The following is a 20,120-nucleotide window of genomic DNA, read 5'->3' as shown; positions in this document are numbered from 1 at the left end:
CTTGTTATTCACCATAGCAGGAATGATAAACCCCTAGCACACACAGTACCTCCCATCCTACTCAAGCCCTCTGCAGACATAACTAGCCTATCTCAGCTTAAGGATCCTCGTTAACCCAGGGCTCCAGAAGAAGCAAGGCATTCTAAATGTTCCTTCCTCCCAGATAACAAACTTGTCATCCTCCTTCCAATGAGAAAAATAGCTATTGTGTGCTCAAGGTCCTAAGGGCTGAGAGTACTTACCCAGTGGAAATACTCATTCCACTTCAGTAAGAACTGGAAAAGCGGAGGGTTCACGCCAATGAGCACTTCCCAGATCCCCTGCTGCCAGTGCCCCTGCCTCCTGGGTGAGCCACAGCTGCCCCCCACCTCGGCAGGCAACCCTCCAACATCAGCAGTGGGTATTTCCACTTTGCTGAATTGTTGCTACACTCAAAATTGTACCAGGACACCTTGTCTCCCAAATGCAAAATGTGAAATACGGAATGGAGCTGAAGGCTGTTATTGCAACATTGGATTTTCAGGAAATGGTGTCACAATTTGTGAAGACTGAATATTCGTCTAATCCAATACTTGGACATTAGTCTGAGGCTTGGACAGTCTTCTATAAACACCTCTATCACCAGGACAAGCAACCCCAAAAGCTTGGACAACCATGAGGAAACAAAGAAACACCATGCAGGCAAAGGAGCAGGAAAAAAACCCACAAGACCAAATAAATGAGGAGGAAATAGGAAAAATGCCTGAAAAAGAATTTAGAGTAATGATAGTAAAAATGATACAAAATCTCGATAACAAATTAGAGAAAGTACAAGAAACAGTTCATAAGAACTCAGAAAAACAAACAGCAATGGATAACAAAATAACTGAAATTAAAAATACTCTAGATGCTCTAACCAGCAGAATGACTGAGGCAGAAGAACGAATAAGTGAGTTGGAAGATAGAATGGAAGAAATAAACGCCACAGAGCAGGAAAAAGATAAAAAAATAAAAAGACTAGAAGACAGCCTCAGAGACCTCAGTGATAACCTTAAACGTACCAACATTCGAATTATAGGCATCCCAGAAGAAGAAGAAAACAAGAAAGGGTCTGTGAAAATATTTGAAGAGGTTCTAGTGGAAAACTTCCCCAACATGGGAAAGGAAATAATTCACCAAGTCCAAGAAGCACAGAGAGTCCCATACAGAATAAACCCAAGGAGAAATACACCAAGACACATATTAATCAAACTAACGACAATTCAACACAAAGAAAAAATATTAAAAGCAGCAAGAGAAAAGCAACAAACAACATATAAGGGAAAACCCATCAGGATAACAGCTGACCTTTCTACAGAAACTCTGCAGGCCAGAAGGGAATGGCAGGATATACTGAAAGTCCTGAAAGAGAGAAACCTACAGCCAAGAATACTTTACCCAGCAAGAATCTCATTCAGATTTGAGGGAGAAATCAAAAGCTTTCCAGACAAGCAAAAGTTAAGAGAATTCAGCACCACCAAACCAGCCTTACAACAAGTGCTAAAGGAACTTCTCTAAGTAGGAAACACAAGAAAAGGAAAACACCTACAAATACAAACCCAAAACAATTAAGAAAATGGTAATTGGAACACACATGTCAATAATCACTTTAAATGTCAATGGATTAAATGCTCCAACCAAAAGACACAGACTGGCTGAATGGATACAAAAACAAGACCCTTCTATATGCTGCCTACAAGAAACCCACTTCAGACCAAGGGATACATATAGACTGAAAGTGAAGGGATGGAAAAAGATATTCCATGCAAATGGAAGTCAAAAGAAAGCTGGAGTAGCAATACTCATATCAGACAAATTAGACTTGAAAGTAAAGACTATTAAAAGAGACAAGGAAGGGCACTACATAATGATCAAGGGATCCATCCAAGAAGAACATATCACAATGGTAAATATCTATGCCCCCAATATAGGAGCACCTCAATACATAAGGCAAATGCTAACAGCTATAAAAGGGGACATCGACAGTAACACAATTATAGTGGGAGACTTGAACACCCCACTTACATCAATGGACAGATCATCCAAACAGAAAATAAATAAAGACACACAAGCTTTAAATGACACATTAGACCATCTCGACTTAATTGATATTTATAGGACATTCCATCCAAAAACGACAGACTACACTTTCTTCTCAAGTGCACACGGAACATTTTCCAGGATAGATCACATCTTGGGTCACAAATCAAACCTCAGCAAATTCAAGAAAATTGAAATCATATCAAGCATCTTCTCAGACCACAATGCCATGAGACTAGATATCAATTACAGGAAAAAAACTGCAAAAAATACAAACACATGGAGGCTAAACAATCCACTATTAAACAACCAAGGAATCACTACAGAAATCAAAGAGGAAATCAAAAAGTATCTAGAAACAAATGACAACAAAAACACAACAACCCAAAACCTATGGGACGCAGCAAAAGCAGTTCTAAGAGGGAAGTTTATAGCAATACAGTCCTATCTTAAGAAACAAGAAAATGATCGAATAAACAACCTAACCTTACACCTAAAACAACTAGAGAAAGAAGAACAAAACAACCCCAAAGTGAGCAGAAGGAAAGAAATCGTAAAGATCAGAGCAGAAATAAATGAAAAAGAAAGGAAAGAAACCATAAGAAAAATAAATAAAACTAAAAGCTGGTTCTTTGAGAAGATTAACAAAATTGATAAACCATTAGCCAGACTCATCAAGAAAAAAAGGGAGAAGATGCAAATCAACAGAATTAGAAATGAAAAAGGAGAAGTCACAACGGACACCTCAGAAATACAAAACATCATGAGAGACTACTACAAGCAACTATATGCCAATCAATTGGATAACCTGGAAGAAATGGATACATTCTTAGAAAAATACAATCTTCCAAGACTGAACCAGGAAGAAATAGAAACCATGAACAGACCAATCACAAGTACAGAAATTGAGGCAGTGATTAAAAATCTCCCAACACACAAAAGCCCAGGACCAGATGGATTCACAGGCGAATTCTATCAAACATTTCGAGAAGAGTTAACACCTATCCTTCTCAAACTCTTCCAAAATATTGCAGAAGGCGGAGCACTCCCAAACTCATTCTATGAGGCTACCATCACCCTGATACCAAAACCAGGCAAAGAGGTCACAAAAAAAGAAAACTACAGACCAATATCACTGATGAATATAGATGCAAAAATCCTCAACAAAATACTAGCTAACAGACTGCAACAGCACATTAAAAAAATCATCCACCACGATCAAGTGGGGTTCATCCCTGGGATGCAAGGATTCTTCAATATACGCAAATCAATCAACGTGATACATCATATCAACAAATTGAAGGATAAAAACCATATGATCATTTCAATAGATGCAGAAAAAGCTTTTGACAAAGTTCAACATCCATTTATGATAAAAGCTCTCCAGAAAATGGGCATAGAAGGAAATTACCTCAACATCATAAAAGCCATATATGACAAACCAAAAGCCAACATTGTTCTCAATGGAGAAAAACTGGAAGAATTCCCTCTAAGAACAGGAACAAGACAAGGGTGTCCACTCTCACCACTGTTATTCAACATAGTTTTGGAAGTGTTAGCCACAGCAATCAGAGAAGAAAAAGAAATTAAAGGAATCCAAATTGGAAAAGAAGTAAAATTATCACTCTTTGCAGATGACATGATACTATATATAGAAAACCCTAAAGACTCTACCAGAAAACTGCTAGCACTCATTGATGAGTTTAGTAAAGTAGCAGGATACAAAATTAATGCACAGAAATCTCTTGCATTCCTATACACTAACAACGGAAGAGCAGAAAGAGAAATTAAGGAAACTCTCCCATTCACCATTGCAACCAAAAGAATAAAATACCTAGGAATAAACCTGCCTAAGGAGGCAAAAGATCTGTATGCAGAAAACTTTAAGACATTGATGAAAGAAATCAAAGACGACATAAACAGATGGAGGGATATACCATGTTCCTGGATTGGAAGAATCAACATCGTGAAAATGACTGTACTACCCAAAGCAATTTACAGATTTAATGCAATCCCGATCAGATTGCCAATGGCATTTTTCACAGAACTAGAGCAAGAAATCTTACGATTTGTATGGAAATGCAAAAGACCCCGAATAGCCAAAGCAATCTTGAGAAGGAAAAATGGAGTTGGTGGAATCAGGCTTCCTGACTTCAAACTATACTACAAGGCCATAGTGATCAAGACAGTATGGTACTGGCACAAAAATAGAAAGGAAGATCAATGGAACAGAATAGAGAACTCAGAAGTAAGCCCAAACACATATGGGCACCTTACCTTTGACAAAGGAGGCACGAGTATACAATGGAAAAAAGACAGCCTCTTCAATAAGTGGTGCTGGGAAAATTGGACAGCAACATGTAAAAGAATGAAATTAGAACACTTCCTAACACCATACACAAAAATAAACTCCAAATGGATTAAAGACCTACATATAAGGCCAGACACTATCAAACTCCTAGAGGAAAACATAGGCAGAACACTCTTTGACATACATCAAAGCAACATCCTTTTTGACCCACCTCCTAGAATCATGGAAATAAAATCAAGAATAAACGAATGGGACCTCATGAAACTTAAAAGCTTTTGCACAGCAAAGGAAACCATAAACAAGACTAAAAGGCAACCTTCAGAATGGGAAAAAATAATTGCCTATGAAACAACGGACAAAGGATTAACCTCCAAAATATACAAGCAGCTCATGCAGCTTCATACCAAAAAAGCAAATAACCCAATCCACAAATGGGCAGAAGACCTAAATAGACATTTCTCCAAAGAAGACATACAGATGGCCAACAAACACATGAAAAGATGCTCAACATCACTCATCATCAGAGAAATGCAAGTCAAAGCCACAATGAGGTATCACCTCACACCAATCAGAATGGCCATCATCACAAAGTCTGGAAACAACAAATGTTGGAGAGGGTGTGGAGAAAAGGGAACTCTCCTGCACTGTTGGTGGGACTGTAAGTTGGTACAGCCACTATGGAAAACAATTTGGAGGTTCCTTAAAAAACTACAAATAGAACTACCATATGATCCAGTCATCCCACTCCTGGGCATATACCCAAAGAAAACCATAATCCCAAAAGAAACTTGTACCATAATGTTTATTGCAGCACTCTTTACAATAGCCAGGACATGGAAGCAACCTAAATGCCCATCAACAAATGAATGGATACAGAAGATGTGGCATATATATACAATGGAATATTACTCAGCTATAAAAAGGGATGAGATGGAGCTATATGTAATGAGGTGGATAGAACTACAATCTGTCATACAGAGTGAAGTAAGTCAGAAAGAGAAAGACAAATATTGCATGCTAACTCACATATACGGAATCTAAAAATGGTACTGATGAACTCAGTGACAAGAACAGGGAAGCAGATACAGGGAATGGACTGGAGAACTCGAGGTATGGGAGGGGGCGGGGGGTGAAGGGGAAACTGAGAAGAAGCGGGAGAGTAGTACAGACATATATATACTACCAACTGTAAAATAGTCAGTGGGAAGTTGTTGTATAACAAAGGGAGTCCAACTCGAGGATGGAAGATGCCTTAGAGGACTGGGGCAGGGAGGGTGGGGGGGAATCGAGGTGGGGGCGTCAAGGAAGGGAGGGAATATGGGGATATGTGTATAAAAACAGTTGATTGAACCTGGTGTACCCCCCAAAAAAATAAAATAAAATAAAATAATAAAAAAAAAAAAAAAAAAAAAAAAGAACTGGAAAAGCAGGTGGTAAAATAGGGCTTTCTCGGGGGGGGGGGGGGGTGGAGAAGAGAGTTTCCAGATGCCCACTCAGCTGGCATAGCATAGGGATTAAGCACATAGCTCTGGGTTCAAATCCTGCCTCCATCACACTTACTGTGCATCCTTGGGTATGTTACTTAACCTCTCTGTACCTTGGTTTCTCATCTGTAAAATGGACACAATAATACCTGCCTTGTAGCATTGTTGTGAGAATTAAAGGAGATAATCTATGAAAAGTTCCCAGCAGGTACCGGGTACTCAACAAATGTTACTTTATTGTTGTTATAATTCCTATGATCAGGCAGTGTGCTATTGGTGTAAGTAACACAAGATTCAGAAAAAGGCATTGATTCTCTTGCCGTGAGTCCAGACGTAGGGAGTTCCAGGCACAGCTGGTTACAACCCAGCTGCTCGGCGTCATTCTGTTCTGAATCACCAGGAGGTCAACAAGTGTTTCTCCACTATTGTAAGGTAATCCTGCCTTTCCAGCTGCCACATGGTCTCTAAAAACAGGGGAGGCATTTCCAGCAAAGGAGACAGGAAATAGCTGTTGGGAGGGAACCAGTAGTGTGGGGCTCAGACTGAATTCAATGAGAAAAGGAAGGCTTTCGGCAACGTGGTCTCCACATGTTTATGTTTGGTTAATGAGCCACACCTGCATGTCTTCCAGACATCCCTGGGACACAGCAGAAGGGTTACACTGGTGTGACCACCCACCTTGCACTAGGGGCAGTCCACATTGTCTTTCTACCTGGGCCTCTCCACGGCAGAGCAAAGCCTTCAGCTGGGTTTAACCAGCTTCCTCTGCTTTTGAGTAATTCGTGCCTTGAGGAGTCCATAGGCTATGATTCGTCAGATGCTGGGGCCTGTTTACTGTGAGCAGAGTTTAATCCAGGAGCTACGGCATATGAAAATAAAGCTGGCTAAAACCACATATAAGACAAATTGTGCTAATAGTGCAAGTAGGTAGACTTTTCTTGTGTGGATTGTAAAGTGGTTTAGAAGCAGAGGAGTTCCAGAAATCTCTTAAGCAACAGCAGTTTGGAGAAAACACTTATTTGGAGGTATGGACATAGATGGATATATAGGTATAGATATAGATGTATACATGCATATAAAATTCTACAGGTCTAGGAATGAGACCTGGAATATCTTCTGGATCCCACCATTGTGTGACCTTAGACAAGTTACTTAACTTCCCTGAAACTCTGCTCAGTTTCTCTGCCTTTAAAACGGGCACAATAATATCTACGTCAGAGACTGACTGGGAGAAGAAGTCAGATAAAACACGGACATACACTGCCTGGCCTAGCGGCTGGCACTTAAAAAATATTCAGGTAATGGGTTGAATGGTGGCCCCCAAAAGAAATATCCACCCAGAACCTGTAAATGTGACCTTATTTGAAAAAAAAAACGGTCTTTGCAGATGTAATTAAGGATCCAAAGTGAGATTATTCTGGATTATCCAGGTGGACCCTAGTGATGAGTACCCTTATAAGACAAAGGCAGAGGGAAATTTGAGAGGCACAAAGGAGAAGGCCATGTGACCATGGAGGCAGCCGAGAGATGAGGCCACAGGAATGCTAACAGCCACCAGAAGCTGGAAAAGGTAGGAAAGGATTCTCCCCCGGAGCCTTGGGAGGGAGCATGGCCCCGCTGATGCCTTGGCTTCTGGCCTCCGAAACCGTGAGAGAAAAACTTGCTTGCTGTTGTACGCCACTACGTTTGTGGTAATTTGCTACAGCAGCCCCAGGAAAAGAACACACCCCAGAGTGTGTGAGTTCCCTGTATTTTGCACGTAAGAGCCAGGAGAGGAGAGGCTGTGTCTGAGTGATCTAGCTGTGCCTCCATCAATAAACACGATCATCGGCTTTTTCGCTTGGTTTAGTTGTTGCTTCGTTTGGGTTTGTCAGCTGTATGACCAACACTATAACCGGTTTCAGGAATGCATTGGTCTGATACAGCCTCAAGCAGCACAGGTGTACAGACCGTCTCCAGCCCAGAGACCGAAATAACAAGATGATTTCTCGCTCATGTGACCTGTCCCCCTGGGCTGGGCTTGGAGAGCTTCTGCTCCCTGACACCCTCACTCTGGCACCCAGACTGACAGCAGCTGTTGCTTCTTCAGAAGCTGATCTCTACACCAGGCGGCTGCAGGGGCAGGGCCTGAGGATCTAGCATCAGTGCTTCAATGATTGTGCCTGTCGTGTCACTTCTGTTACGTGACAACGACGCGAACCCCTGGCATGGGAAATGGCAATGCTCAGTGAACCAGAAGTAGGAGAGAACTAGATATCAGGGACTATGAGAAACATCCGTCGCAGGTATGGATTCAGTAATCTTGTCTCCACAACATTTTAACAGTTCCAGAGAACCCCGGTGTGAATTGACAATGTATAAAACCATCACGGGCCTCAGTGTTTTCTATTTAGTGATTGCCATCTAAATGTTGGCCTCGACGCCCCAGTCCCCGTGAGGAGGCGGCTGTGGACAAGAGCCCCCCTGTGTGAGGCTGCCGTTTTATTTTTTTCTTCCTCTAGACAACCGCTCACCCCCACCACCGAGATTCATGGGAACTCAGGCCCCAAGAGCCTATTAACCTTAGATGCTCCACAGGGTCCAATGCAAAGAGCCCAGATCGATGAGATCAAGCAAACAGTTTCTCAGAAGTCTAAAGCAAAACGCAGACGGCTGGCGGCCAGCATGAGACACCAAGACTGGTCTTTGTGGGCGGCTGGCGGGCACCTGGGAACGCTGCTGTTTTTCTAACAGGCTCAGAATGGGGGTGGATATTTTTTACCTGCTGAAGGAGCCACCGGTTAGCAAACACTGCTCTTCCAGGGAAACAAATATACAGCTGGGTGACCCATTTTTCCTCCATGGTTAAATATTGTTAGCCCAGATAAAAAAAGATATCAAATAGAGAAGCTCTTTAAAACCCCCTCCCTCCCTCCCTCCCTCTCTTTCGTCCTCCCTTTCTCCTTCTCTCCACCCTTTGATGCAGTTGCAGCGGCACTAACAACCACTGTTTCATCTTACATTTCTATAGCAGGAAATGTAGGTCACTGATCTTCCAAGTGGCCTAGTTTCCCAGCTCTAAATAGAAATCTTTCCCCAGGTTGAGGGTTTTTTCCTGGGTTTGTGTCTAATAAAAGTGGGACCTGCTTAGCCAAGGAGGCTGTGATCTGGCCTCTCCTCTACCCCTAGCTGCACATCTGGGAGATTGGAAGGATGATCTAGAGGGCTTGCAGCCTTAGGAATGTCCAAGGCCACAGCTTTCCCTGCAAGCCACACGAGAGCCGGAATGCGCCTCTGAGGGCACAGGGGATAGGGCCTAACGGGGAGAACTGGGGCACTTCTCCTCAACCAGGTAAAGCAAGGACAGAGCAACCAAGATGTGTCAGATGGCCACCTGTGCTGGACACCTTTGTTCTTTACATCTCATCCCTGTCCAGGTTGGCTGGGGGGTTTTCTCTTGTTTAATTTCTTTCCCTTCCTTCCTTCCTTCCTTCCTTCCTTTCTCTGTCCCTTCCCTCTCTCCTCCTTCCTTTCTTTTTCTTTCTTTTTTCCTTTCTTTCCTCTCTCTTTCTTCCCCTTCCTTCCTTATCCAAGTTCATTGTAGAAAACTAGAAAACACAGATAAGCAAAAAGAAAAACAGAAATGAGTCATAACAGTAGCAGACAAAAACCCTGCTAACAATTCTCTGTGTATCTTCCCAGTTATTTTTCTATGCATATACTGTACACTGAAATAGACTTATTTTTAGCAAGATTGGGACCTGCGGCCTGGTTTTGTGGCCTGGTTTTCTCCCTTAACGTATGTTGTAAATGTAAAAATGCTTTCTGGTCAATTGTGGGGGGGAGGGGGGGTGCATTGTATGTGTCTATGCATGTGGCCTTGGGTTTGAGGGTGGTTTTTTTTTCTGAAATTACTTACAGAATTTTATAAAAAATATATGCTAACCTGAAAGAGAGAGCTTGTCATTTTTTTAAGATTATTTTATTTAGGGTATTTCTTTTCTTTTTTTTATTTTTTATTTTTTATTTTTTGGGGGGAGGGTATTTTTTTAAAAGGAGTAAAAATCATCCCTAATTCCATTATTTAAGTCTACCTCTCCTTCCAACATGTGGCTTCTCCAGTCCTGATACCCACAGGTACCCACCGTTGATAGTTTAATGGACTAATGGACTCTGGCCTGATATTTTTCATACAGAACTAAAGACATATGTGTGTGTATATATACACGTGTGTGTGTGTGTGTGTGTGTACATTTTTAATGGGAACACACCATCTTTTTGTTTCGCAACTTACTTTCTTCACTGAACAATAAAGCAGGGACGTCTCCCTGTCAGTACATGAGCAAGATCTAGAGCATTTTTTTAAAGGTTGCATGGCTTTTTATTATGGAAATACAATAATGTGTTCAATTACTCCCTAGTGAAGGGAATTAGGACTTTTTGTGTTTTTCTATTTTATTTTATTTTCACTTATTTATTTATTATTTTGGCTGCTCTGAGTCTTAGTTGCAGCATGCAGGATCTTTTTTAGTTGCGCCATGCGGGCTTTTAGTTGCAGCATGCGAGCGGGATCCAATTCCCTGACTAGGGATCGAACCCAGGCCCCCTGCATCGGGAGCGTGGAGTCTTACCCACTGGACCACCAGGGAAGTACCGTATTTTTCTATTTCAAATCTTGCTTGTAGATATCACGGTAGGAAAGGCCTCTGTTAGAAGAGACATGTTACCTTTTGATTGATCCTGCCAAATAACCCTCCCAAAGATGCCATTGTTTCACTCTCACACCAACACACATTAAAATTTGCATTTCTACACACCTCACCCACATATGAAAAATTTTAACTTTGCTGTTAAGATAGAAAAAATATACATAATTTTTAATTGTATTTCTCTTTAGGATGGTATCATAATTTATTTTATCAGCTGTCTCTTTTGGGCCATGGAGGTTGTTTGTGATTTTTATTTTGTGCAATGTTAGAAGAAGCATCATTGCACATATGTCTTTTCACTTCCCAGGTTTTATTTGTGTTTTACACACACGTACATTTCTGCATTAAGGAGTATGCCTAAGGTTTAATATTTTTTAAGTTTTCAACAATTGACATGTACACTGGCAATGTTAAATATTTTACCTCACATCACAAGGGAGGAATTCATCATAGGTGCATCCGATTCCAAGTTCAGGTCTCTCAGTGAATCCAGACTGTCCCAGTGTATTTGAAATGCTCAGGGTGCCATGTGACAGGGTCTTAAACCACTGAATGCCTGGTAGAAAAAGGTATCCCCTTTCCGATTCTCTTTGAGTCCTTCCAATGTGATTAATGAGAAACTCTCAATCAGTCCTTTTTGCTTCTCTCTTTTTAACAAAGAAGCAACAGGCTTCATGCTCGTATCTTTGGCCAGACACAGCATCTAGCCTGACTTTAAAAGATCGTTTTCAATGTATTTGCAGTTCCCTTCTCTGAAGCAAGTTATACTGATTTTCCATTAATTAAAGCCACACAGACTTCCATTTTCTTTCTTTTTCTTTATACAGACTTCCATTTTCAAATCATTTTGTTCAGGGTTCAAAAGTGACTCCATTCTTTTAAAAAAACAGGTAAATCATAGTACAGATAGACTGCGAATATGGCAAAAAATTATGAAAGATGACTATACAGTCTAGATTGAGAAACCTTGCATGAATTTTCTTTCTTTCCTGGGATAAGGAGGAAGGAATGGAGATTTCATTGATTTTCTACCCTGAACTGAGCACTGAGCACATAATCTCAAGAGCATCCTAGCTGTCGCCTCAGGGAGGTTAGGCCAGGCAGGCGGCAAATGGAATGAAAGACTGTGGATCTTAGTCTGGGAGACTGGCCAGTGCCCTGGCTTCTTTACAATAAACATGATGTGAGCGCTCTCCTCAGAGGGAGCTGGAGGGATGTTGCAGGAGGGATTCACCTGCAGTTCCATGCCAGTTGGAGGTGATGTGAGGGCATCTAAGAACCTGCCCCCCAACCCATCCACTCCCCCTCCCCATGGCTCAGGCCACAGTCCCTCCATGACCTTGCAGCCTTGGCCTAGCGATCACCTTTCTGCAGCCCTCTTGACATGAAAACCAGGGCCCGTGCATAGGTGGCTCATGTGCTCTGAAGGCCTCCCTGTCTCCCTTTGCACACCCAGCCATTTGCTGAGGATGGCTGCACTCCTGAGGGTGGCCTATTGCTTGTCCGGCTGCTCCAGGCCCACGCCAGCCTGGCTGAACAGGTAAACCTCCCTGCTACCCAGTGGCCAAACCACCCCTCCAGTGAGGTCCAGCCCCCTTCCAAGTTTGTCCTTCCTGGGGTAGATGTCCTCAGCCCTAGGGAGCCATGCACTTTCCTTTCACCTTCCAGATACTCTTTCATCTGAGTTAATCATTCTTTATACTCATCTTGCCCTGTTTGACCTCCTGTGTGGCTACTGTCTCCTGATAGGCCCCAGATTACTGCAGGCTCCAGGCCTTACCTCCCCAAAGCTGCAGAGACTTATGACAAGCCACCTGGCAGAAATCGGGCCCACTAAGACTAACACCCAAATAGCAGTGGCCCCAGACTTCCTCTGCCCCAGCAGACACACACCTCCCCCTCACAGAGCCCTAAAGGATGTCCTACAGTCATCACACAGGCCAGCCCTCCGTCACCCAGCAGCCCCGGGTCTCTCCTCCTGCTCTTCCTCCCCAGTCTCACCAAGTCCGCCACTAAAACAGATTCCAGGGCTCCTGACTTTCGCACCTTGCTCACAAAGTGTTGCACTATAATCTCACCTCCTTCAGTGGCTCCATGAACTTTAGGGGCTCAGCCCTAGTTGACCATTCCAAGAGCGGGCTCGTGGATATCCCTGCCTTTGACCCAAACTGCAGCAGTGTGAGGAAGAGCAATACCCCTTATCCCCACCCATCGGTTGAGGAAACTGAGGTTCCAATGTTAAATACTTGCCTCCAACCACCCTGAGAACAAATGGCATTTCCAGGACCAAATCTGCTGATTTCCAGGACAGGGTACTGCCACACCACCGCTGAATCACTCACCGCTTTTATAGGGGGTCAGGATGTGCATTTCTACACAGCTATAAGTGACCTGAAGTCACACGCGGAGGGGATGAACCTCAGTCCACATGGGCGTCCAAATTCAGCAGCACAGTTGAAGCGCCGCAGAGCTGACGGCCTCTGTAGGGGCTGAAATTCAGCCCGCACCCTACACGCTAAGCCACGCACCCTGGCACAGGGCTGACCCAGCCTGGGGAGGTGTGCCTTTTTGGCATTTGACCACCCAGAAGAGGCATCTTTATGTAGTTCATACAACTACACAGAGCATGCTGGCAGATGAGAAGTACACGCGCTGTGAAGTTTAAGGGTATCCCCAGCTTGGACCAGTGCACAGTCGACACTTTATGAGGCTCCTGTGCAGGGCATCTAGTGGGTCGGTGATGGGACGGGGAGAGGGGAAGAAAAGTCCACTCTATGGACCTAAGTCACTTTCCCTGCAGACGTCCCCGATTCACACCTCAGTCCGTACATCTCTCAGACATCTGTTGAGGCATGTCCTCTGGCAGACACCTCTCTTTGTGGGTGCCTCACCCACTCAGGCCCTGAAACTTACTTAGCTCCCTCCATGCCTTGTTTGTGGGGGAAGCCCCCTGGAACCACTCTGGTGCTCCCTGTCCCAGTGGGGTGTGGAAATCTCCACGGAGCTGGCAATCTGCATGGACTCTGTGCAGACAAAACATTTTGTCTACCATTTCCCTAGGGGCTGAAGCTTTTGGAGGCTAAAGTCCAGGAAACTCCTCTTTGTTTGGCTTTAAACCCTGGGCCAATGGACCCAGAAAGGCCCTGATCACCCCAATGCAGGAGAGAAGAAGGAGAAGACACAGGACAGGAGGAGAATCCCCAAACTGGGAGTTCAGAAGTACTATTGCATGGCGTGGTTTTCCTAAACTAACCACACAGCAGAAAGGAAAGGCTACGTCTCTTGATGAGGTAACAGAACAGCTTGAAGGCTCTTGTTTCCACTGCCAACGGTTACATTAAAGTGTTGGCCATCCCAACTTCGTGACCAGCAGCTGGACCTCATGGTCTGTCCAAAACCTCCTTCAGTATGATGGGAAGTGTCTTGGTCAGTCTGTATGAACTCAGCTGACTAAGACAGCCTCCTGCCCTCTGAGATCTTCTGAAGGAACCTTCACATAGTCAATGGATTTTTCCTGAGCCTCAGAAATGAGCGGGACTTCACACTCAAAGAGGGACTGAGGAAAGGTTTGAGAATCCAAGCTGAATCTCCAGGGCGATGTATCAGGAACTGAGATGTGGAGCCAAAGAAGAGAAGGGAAAACTTGCTACTTGAATGTTCTGTTTAACTTTGCCCATGTCACATCTCCAGTCTACCAGCTGTCCCCACCACCACCAGCAAGAAGAGAAAACTGACTTCAGCTGATGGTGCGATCAATGGATGCGTTAGCAGTTAGATGCAGGCTGCCCTAAAATTGCTCCCTGAACAATGAAAGTAAAACACTGGGGATGACAGATTTCAGAGACAGCTGCAAATGTGCAACTGCCCAGTAGAGGGTGCTCCGGGCAAATCAAAAGCAAAACTGTTACCCTAAAGCCCAGGAGACCCCAGATCTCCAAGACTACAGCTAAAGGTTCAAATGAACTGGTTTATTTATTCCATGAAAACCCTCCCTGCAATACCTGCTGCTCCCCAAGCAAATGTCAGCACCCCTTCTCTGTTCCTCTATCCACCAGACTTTGGTCTGCCTCAGAGAAAACCCACAGCAGCCCAGATCAGCGAAGAGAGGGGAACAGTTATGTGTACATTTTGTAGGGGCCCCAAGTTAATCCCAAATGACCTGCAGCAAACCACAATAGCCAGTAACAGAAGTAACAACTCTTTCATGGTCAGGCGTGAAGTAGTGAATTCTAATCCACATCCTCTAATCCAGACCAGCCTTAGGGGACCAGAGGGACTGGGGAAGGTGCTCTCCAAATTTCCCTGCACCATGTTGACCTTCAGTCATGAGTTAATTTGAGAGGAGACAAAGGATGCAGGCTGAACAATCCTCCTATTTCAAAAATCAGTCTGCAAAAACCCAAAGGACCCTAATTCAGAATGTTCACAGGAGCTCAGAGGCCTTTGCTACCAAAATCCAGCAGAGGGAAGAAGCTTCCAAAATGCTTAAACCCATTCATCTTCCCTGACTTTGCACAGAGCTTGGTGATTTCTCCAGGAATTATAGGGCCCACGGCCTCCCTTGGTAGAAGGGAGTCGTTCCAACAGGCCTTCCTTTTTAGGAAACTCAGGCCAAACATTCTTGTCAATAGATTTAACATCTAAGCATTGCCCCTAATTCAATGAGACAAATTCTTAACCTACTAAAATTCTAAGCTATTGTTTTTTCCACCTGAAGAGAGCATGATGACATGGTAGCATCGACCCCCTTTTCTGCTTGTTTGGCCTGAGTCTCACCCGTGCCGTAGAGCCCGTCTCCATGCTTTGTGCTTAGCCCACCCACAGCTGCTTGGAAGGTCCTCACTTCACCAAGCAAGCATCTCTCCTGCTAATCCAAAACCAGGGGTGCAAGATGGAGCCGCCGCAGAAGCATCACCCGCTCTCACCTTGGCCTCCTAAAGCCTCCACGCCCGGGCATGGTCCACACTCTGTGCGGCTCTTCTTTGTTCCTATTCAGTGGGGAAAGGAGGATGTGGGGCTGTGGGGAATTGCCAGTGTTTCCCAGGCTTGAACAATGTCTGTACCTCCGTTAACACACTATTGTTTATCTTTGGGACTCCCAATGTTGACCTAACTTATTTTTGTTATTGTGTTCATTGCGACAGAAAACCCAATTCACACTGGCTTGAACATGAGAGGGGACTGATCTGGTTCAAACAAATGAGGACCCAGAGTATAATGACCACCAGGATTACGCAGTAAGCTCTGGCTCTGCTTTCTTGATGTGTGTGTATGTGTGTGTGTGTGTGTGACTCAGTATTGCACCTCTCCCTTCAGGCTTGTCCTAACCCAGCCACAGATGGCTGACAGGAGCACTGGAGGATTATGTGAGGCCTGAGGGATGTCTTGAGCTGTTTATTTAGGCCATCACTCATGCAACCGCTCACTATAGCATGGGGAGTGGGGTCACCCTGCCTGGTTTAGACATGGAAACCAATCAGGGCCCACCTACCCCATCAACTTGGCTGCCACTCAGAATAGAAGGGAAGAGGCCTTCTGGGATGGTCCACACTCCGTCTGCGGAGTGTGTTTCTCCCAGGGTTGCTCTTGCCTTTTGAGACGGACCACATCCTATCAACGGAATGTGTATCTCTCTAAATAAATCCACTTCTTACCTAAAAAAGAATAATAATAATTACAACACGTTGGTCTTTGCTGAGTTTGCGCTTAGGTAATTTCTTCACCCATCCCCTGCTCTGCTCTGTATTACTGGAGAGAGAGAGAGAGAGAGAGAGAGAGAGAGTGTGTGTGTGTACGCACACACGCACAGTGGAGAGATGACCCCTGCAGCATGCATTTCCCATCTCCTATGTCATCTGGGCCTCTGCTAGATTCAGCCAACTGGAAGCATTATTGAAGAAGCGGAGGCTGAGGGAAGGGAGAAGCCAGAGCATTTCCTCCCTTCTTTGCCTACCTTGGGGAGCCCACCCTTGGCTCTGAAACCACCCTCTTTCATCTCTCCAGCCTAGGTGCGGGTAGTTTCCTTCTGTTGCCAGTTTCTATAGTGCATCCCATTTGGGTCTCAGCAGGCTCACCCCCTGCATCACCACTGCCCTGTGTTAAGTTACCTCTGTTTCAAGTGTTTAGCGTGGTTTCGATTTTCCTGGTGGGAATTTGCTACACTCCTAAATAGGTACACACATAAAACCAGGTATACGTTCTATAAGCATAGGGCTCTAATACAACAATAAAAACAATAAAATTCCAAACAACATTAACTCAACATGATAGACCTTGTAGACTAGATTATTTTGCTGAACAGAATTGCCTCTTTGAAATGTGACTATGAGCTTGTCCCCTGTGGTGTAGGTTCTTTCTGAGCTCAGCAGGCTTATGCCACCACGTGTGACTCAGCACGACCTGACTCTCCCACTGCTTTTCTCTATTGGAATTTCTGTGAAACTTTTATCGTAGACTATCAGCATTGATTGCTGGTTTTCCCATCTAGAAACCGTTGTAAAGATGATCTCTGAAACCTCACAGCCAAACTCAGTAATCACCGATTATCATCAGCTTTCATCATCCAGATTTTCCAAAAATTTCTCTCCATGTAATGTTTCTATTATTAAAATAAAAGCACAAAGTTTTTGAAAATGCATAGTGAAAGAAAGGCCAGCATGGTTTTCACATCGATACTAGTAGATGAAGAAAAGCCCTGGGCCAGATTTCACAGCTCCTGGAATAACATTATTGTGCTCAGACTGTGTGCTAGGGAACGCCCTAACTAATCCTAATGACAATCCTTCCAGGCAGGTATTATAATTTTCATTTTACAAATGAAGAAACAAGCTCAAAGAAATTAAGCCACTTGCCTAAAGCCTCACATCTAGAAGGAGGCAGAGTCTCACGCATGCGAAAACGCATATCTCTTCATTCACCTCATTCATCCTGAAAGCACGACTTGCAAAATGAATTCATTCATTCAGTAAATATTTATTGAACACCTACTATGTGCCAGGCACTGTTCTAAGCACTGGGGTATAGAAGTGAACAAAACAGACAAAATCCTGTTCAGCCAAGCTTACCTTCCAGTGGAGGAATCCGAAAATAAACAACATGGACTTCCCTAGTGGCACGGTGGTTGAGAATCCACCTGCCAATGCAGGGGACACGGGTTCGGTCCTTGGTCTGGGAAGATCCCACATGCTGTGGAGCAACTAAGCCTGGGAGCCACAACTACTAAAGCCCCTGCTCCCTAGAGCCTGCAAGCCACAACTACTGAGCCCGCGTGCTGCAACTACTGAAGTCCACACACCTAGAGCCCGTGCTCCTCAACAAGAGAAGCCACCACCCTGAGAAGCCCACACACTGCAACAAAGAGTGGCCCCCACTTGCCACAACTAGAGAAAGCCTATGTGCAGCAACGAAGACCCAACACAGCCAGAAAGAAAAGAAAAAAAAAAAAAAAGAAAAGAAAAGAAGAAAGGAAAGAACACTAATGAGTAAAACATATGGTATGTGGATGATGACAAGTGTCGGGGAAACAGGAAAGGGGGATGTGAAATTTTGTCTGGGGGGACTGAAGTTTTAGATAGGGTAGGCAGGGAAAGCTTTTAAGCACAGGCCTGAAGGAAGTGGAGAAACAAGACATGGAGCTCTCAGGAGAAGAGTATTTCAGAAAAGAGCCAAGGCAAGGGAAAAAAGCATACCTGGAGGCCAGTGTGACTGGAGCAGAGAAAACCAGGGAGGGTATAGCCAGAGATGCATCTAAGGGATGGTGAGGAGTCAGACATATAAGGCCTTGGGGGTCATTGTAAGGACGCTGGCTTTTACTCTGAGCAGGACACAAAGCCACTGGAAGGTTCTGAGCAGGATGGCTCTGGCTGTTATGTGGAGAAGAGATTGTGAGAGCCTAGGATGGAAGCTGGGAGGGGAGTCAGAAGACCATTGCAGCAAATCCAGGTGAGAGTTGACAGTAATGGGACCAGGTTGTAGGTGGTAAGAAATAATGGAATTCTGGCTATATTCAGGATTTGAGATACAACCAGGCATGCCTTAACCTGCCTCAGCCTTGCTGGACAATCAGTTTATAAGGACCACGTTCTTTCAGTCTGGGGAGACATCAGAGGACCCCAGCACCAACAGAGCCCAGAGCAGCGCTGTCCAGTGGAATTTTCTTCGAGGCTGGAAATACTCTACACTCTCCAAAATGGCAGCCACTGGGCCACATGTGGCTATTGAGCTCTTGAGATGCGGCCAGTGTGATTGGGGAACTGGATTTTTAATTTTATTTAACTTTAATGAATGTACATTTTAGAAGATCATATTGGACAGGGCAGCTCTAGAGAACCGGTCTGATAAACTGCATCCTGGCAGCTCTTGCCTCTTCTCGGGATGTACCGAGAAGACAATCGCCTGCCCTTTCATTCTGTGCTCTCAAATCTCAGCCCCTCTGACATGAGTCAGCGTGCCTTTGAGAAATGGCTGCAATGTGAATAAAGTACTAATTTTATCTCTGAAATGTCCCATTAATAAATAACAAAGTGTTTATAAATATGCAAAACACACAATTGGTCAATTCTACAACGTCTCTGTGATGGGAACATTAAAATACATGCCCTAGAGTGAAGGGTGGGGGAATCCAAATAAATTTAGTTTCTCTTTAAACCTTACAAGCAATGAACACTGAATCATTTACTTGTGAGAGTTGTAACACAAAAGCGAGTCATTTATTGGCTCCTCTGAGCACGAGCTGCACATTCTAACTTAATTCATAGATGTGGAAAGCCATTATAAGAAGTAAATGAGTTACCAATGCGAGGGATGGCAGATGGCAGCTGTTTCTGCACGACTTCATGGACCCTGAATTACTCTAATCATCATTTTATTTAAGCCCAGAAGGCCATAAGAAATAAGTTACTGACTCCACTGAAATATGTCTCCCTTAAACATATAAACTAGAACCTGAAATAGGCACATTATTCAAAGAATTTCTTGCAGGGACAGGCACCAGCTCAAAGGCCAAAGGCAGCCATGAAATTCTGCAGGACTTCCTGGGACCCGGGAGGTCCCCTTAGGAAGATATGTGAAAAGGAGTCCATTTCAGCCAATGTCAAGCCCAGAAGAGTGATTGCCTTTCTAGAATCTATGCTAGCATATCTGCTGCACTCCCTCACTGAGAAAGTAACAGTGTTGGCCCCTGTTTCCCAAACCAGAAATCTGGGCATCATGGGGTTTTTTTCCCCAGCTTTACTGAAGTATAATTGATATATAACATCGTGTAAGTTCCATGTGTACAGAGTGTTGGTTTGATACCTTTATTATATTGCAAAACGATTACCACCATAGCATTAGCTAACACCTCCAGCACATCACATAATCACCATTTCCTTTTCATGATGAGAACTTCCAAGATTGACTCTCTTAGCAACTTTCAAGTATGTAATACAATATTATTAGCTATAATCACCCCGCTGCACATTAGGTTCCCAAAACTTGTCAATCTTATAACTGGAAGTCTGTCCCCATTTGCCCTGTACCCCAGTCCCTGGCAACCACCACGCTACTCTCTGAGTTCAGCTGTTTCAGATTCCAATAAAT

This window comes from Hippopotamus amphibius, chromosome 2 (genome assembly GCF_030028045.1).
Source record: "Hippopotamus amphibius kiboko isolate mHipAmp2 chromosome 2, mHipAmp2.hap2, whole genome shotgun sequence".
NCBI classification, from domain to species: domain Eukaryota; kingdom Metazoa; phylum Chordata; class Mammalia; order Artiodactyla; family Hippopotamidae; genus Hippopotamus; species Hippopotamus amphibius.
This window is presented reverse-complemented; position numbering follows the sequence as displayed.